Genomic DNA, 4,161 nt, shown 5'->3' on the forward strand with positions numbered 1-4,161 from the left:
TATGTATGTAATACAGAATAAAATAAAACGAATTCAACTATGTGGCAATTTCCATAATTACAAGCTATGCTTTGTAAAGAAGGAAAGTGTATCGTGCAAAATAATCTCTCTGTCGTGGCAATAATTCGATTTGTCCCAAGAAATTTTAACCAACGACAAACGCGAACAATTTTATTTTAACTTGGCTATTAATTTTAATTACTTTTATGCAACGAAGTACCGTCATGGGCTTGGGGTAGCAAGGGTTTTAAAAAAAACCAGTTCGAAGCGGACTAACTTCGTTACTTTTGTATTAAGTTAATATCGACATAGACAAAATGGCGCAAAGCCGTTGCATGACACGACAGTAACAATTAGTCCATGAATGTTGTATTAAGGATTACCGGATGTCGCGACATTTCAATGACACGTTACACCTTCTTTCGTATCATTTTATGTAAACAGATTTTTAATATGAAAATTGTATTACATCCTATGTACATACATATATAATACCTATATTTATTTTTATTTAGATTCTATAGATTTTTCCCTCGATTTCGCGATACCATCAAGTTCCATAAACCATTTTCTATAATCTGATTTCGTAGAAATCAATTATCTTCTCATTAAGTTCTTTCTAACCACTTTACAAGCCGATTCTTCTGCGTACGCATAAAATGTAGTCGCGTGACATTTCGTACGCACTTAAGCACGAGGGTGAGATAAATATATTCACGCGAACCAAGCGACCCGAACTTACATTTTCTGCACAAAAGACAGTTAACGCAAATCGATTCTTATCCCCTTCAACCCTCTTTCTTTTGTTCACCAGGTACACATAAACAGCTGAAGCATCTATCTTCAGCCTTTTCCCCATCTCTTTGTAAATTATACAGCGAATACAGAGAGATATTACGGTCTTCTATAACCTTCATTTTAATTGCACGAGTCTGAAACGATTCGAATCTTCCGCTCCCTGTTCTTAAATGATCTAGCAAATTTTTAAACACGGCTTCAGACTTTGCCAGCAGGTCGCTATACTTTAAAACGCGTGTAATGATTGGAAAAAGTTCGCGAAACATAAAAGCTAATACTGGGATTAATCGTGTTTGAGAAAGGTGTTGAAGATATGCAAATTTGTGTATAAATCCGAGAAATTGGTATATCTTGGAGGAAGGGACGAGGGGGATGGGTCACGTACCGCCTGGGGAGAGGCTCGCAGTGATAGCACGTGTATCACATAAAGTACCAGTAAAAGTTCCGCAGCCGTGAAAGGAAAATTTTATCGCTTATTACCGGAGGTTTCCGAGATAAAAAAACTTCTAATATTTTAAGTGCCCGTGTTTCCAATAACGAGTGATAATTCTCCGTGTATTTTTAGAATGCGTAAGTTTAAAGCGTACCTTCGAGTATTCAGGTCACGAAAAGTATTGGGCGTCGTGGAAATTTAGTCAACCGAGAGACCAGGCGAACAATGTATTCTTATAATCTACACGTGATTGAAAACTGCCAAATACAGCCGGTATATCGTTGTATTTTATTTATTTTACTGATATCATTAACCACCATCGCGATTTAGTATCGTTATACGAGGCAAATAATATGATATTAAATTGATGAGAATGTATCATTGAATTGGAATTAATAGAATTGAAAATAATACGCGATCCGGAATCTCAGTTAAATTTGAAACCAGCAAATCTATTTATATTTACTATCTGTATGAAATGGAACTGGTATGAAATGAAAAATTGCAATAACTGTTGCCACTTTATCTAGAAACTTGCTTCATTTTAATGCTATACTGGTGAAGCTCAAAAAAACGTAGATTGGCTGTTGAAGAGGCACTGTAAGCAGTGGTAGAATAAATTGAGGTGGAAGATTGAACTTCAAGGAAGACCAGATTAAGCGGAGTAATATTATACTTTTTTTCGAAGTAAGAAATACCGTTATATTCTGCACCGTCATAAAAGAGTCTTACTCCACGGTTTATCATGATTCTATAATCTGTACAAACCGTTCTCGACTTATTGCGAAAGTTTTAAACGCAAACACGCTAATCGCACGAGACAAAATGTACAATTTTCAAAAGAGACGTGCTATACAGATTACTAAAGGGAATTTGAAAGTACTGTCTAAAGTATTCACCTCTGCGTGTGATAAGTTTTCCTAATAACTAAAGGGACAACTAAATGTTTAAAAAAGCTTACAGTTTGTATTCAAACCGACACGAACGAGCTTCTAGGGTGAGTTATACGAGCGAAATTTATATTTTTGATGCCTGAATCCATTTGCCCTTTACGATCTCATAACTTTCTATTCCCTTCCACGGAGCACGCGTAAAGGTGTACCAGGGTGCGACAGTATGATCTTCTTAGAGAATCATTACATTTTCCTCAAATCGTTGTGCTCTACAACTTTACGATCTTGCTTTTCACCTCTAAAAGGCATAACAGAGACGTAACTGGAATTATGGAGTAAGGACAGTCGAGTAACTCTGTTTCGATTCGAAACAAAATCGATATAATCGAAATAAATTCATTCGTTTAATGTTGTCACCTATGTGAGTGTGTGCTGAATAAAAATTTGGTATCGCGAAATTTATTATTCTCTCGAGTTGTTCGCGAACAGAAACAGTGTCGTCCATATTAAAACTAACGAGCAAACTTATGACTCGCGAGCATTTTCTTTGATATACCACTATTCGATCATCTATTCTCTATGTGCTGTGCGTTATTTATTAAAAGTCTTCAAACTAAGCGCAAACGTAGCTCATCAAATATTCGTGAGCTATTCACGATCAAAATATCCAGATATGTCGGATTAGAGGTGTTGTCGACATTGAAATCGAAACAGAATGTTAAATCTGATAATGGTCTAATTATAGCCTCGATGTATATAAGCTGTTCTATCGATGAATATGTTCTGATTAGAATCGAAATTGAATCGCAGTTTCGATTCAAAATTCATTGAATAAAATATAATAAATATTAATAAACGCATTTTCGTTTGTCGTAAAGTTAATAAAATTGCTTGTCGTACTCTTCCTGTATGAATTTTTTCTAGACTTTCATCGCCTGTTGAGCGATTTCTTTCATTTATTTCTCTCGAGTGCTGTGCTTAAAAAATGTAATTTTTATTATTTACCCTCGACACAAACTTTTCACATTACATTGAACAGACAGGATGACAATATTGAAATAATAACTTTTCTCGTCGAGTATTACTATTCTATTCTTAGATAGATTTGCATGCGTTATCTGAGACAGACTATCTATAACGTATTTAAATGCTAAATACACAATACATTTTATGTTTTTTATATTTTAAGGAAATTGTAACCTTGACAAATTTCTACACCGACGCATCGTTCTTCTTTTTTCTGCTGTTCTACGTAAAACACATTTGTATAAATAGAATAATAAAACAAAATATCACTAACTTCTGTTTAATTAACGACGTAATCATAAACTGTTAAGTAAAATTTGCATCGATTATTATTTACATTAGCTAGAATAAAATGTTTCTTGTATACCACCGAAAGGTCTAATTATGTAGTTGAACCTATTAACTACAATGACTACACTTTCAATATGTATTCTCTCCACACAGACAGCGGTAATTAATGAACGTAAATACTTACGCTCTGAGCTGGCCACTGTGTTCATACTGGTTAATTTTGGTTATTAACTGGTTAATAATGCTAATTACTAAACCAAATAAACCAAAAAATAATAATTTTATTCCAAGTTTGACATATTCAGAAAATTTGCTTTCGTCACCCGTGTACATACATAGTTTTCTCATCGATTACAGATACTCGATAGTAATCGTACAAGAGCGTACGTAACATTACTCTTGCTTCAAATTCTCGAGAACGTTCCGATAAAATTTCGAGTATTCGCGTGTTTCTCGTATCAATCCACTCTATCGTCCCACTTGACAATTAAGTAAAAGATGCCGTGAGACATCATTATGCCACTTCGAGAGAGAATACGTAAGATAAGAGGTGAGAAAATACTTGGCGAGAAGTGGTCAGATAACCGCGTTACACGGCAGTCTTCATTTTTAGATTGATATTACGAATGATACCCTCGAACGTGTGTGCTTCGCTGATATAAGCCTTCGATTATGTACGTCAATTAATAATTGGGTTGACGTTAAATAGAAAAGCTTGTC

At 34.8% G+C, this 4,161-nt stretch overlaps 1 long non-coding RNA gene across 1 annotated transcript; it reads left to right on the forward strand.

Moving 5' to 3' along the window:
- Nucleotides 1-2,168: 2,168 nt before the first annotated feature.
- Nucleotides 2,169-2,681, forward strand: LOC143423104 (uncharacterized). The gene is made up of 2 exons (XR_013101790.1): nucleotides 2,169-2,442; nucleotides 2,600-2,681. It is a non-coding gene; the product is annotated as an uncharacterized LOC143423104 (long non-coding RNA).
- The last annotated feature ends 1,480 nt before the right edge of the window (nucleotides 2,682-4,161 follow it).

This window comes from Xylocopa sonorina, chromosome 4, assembly GCF_050948175.1.
Source record: "Xylocopa sonorina isolate GNS202 chromosome 4, iyXylSono1_principal, whole genome shotgun sequence".
NCBI lineage: Eukaryota > Metazoa > Arthropoda > Insecta > Hymenoptera > Apidae > Xylocopa > Xylocopa sonorina.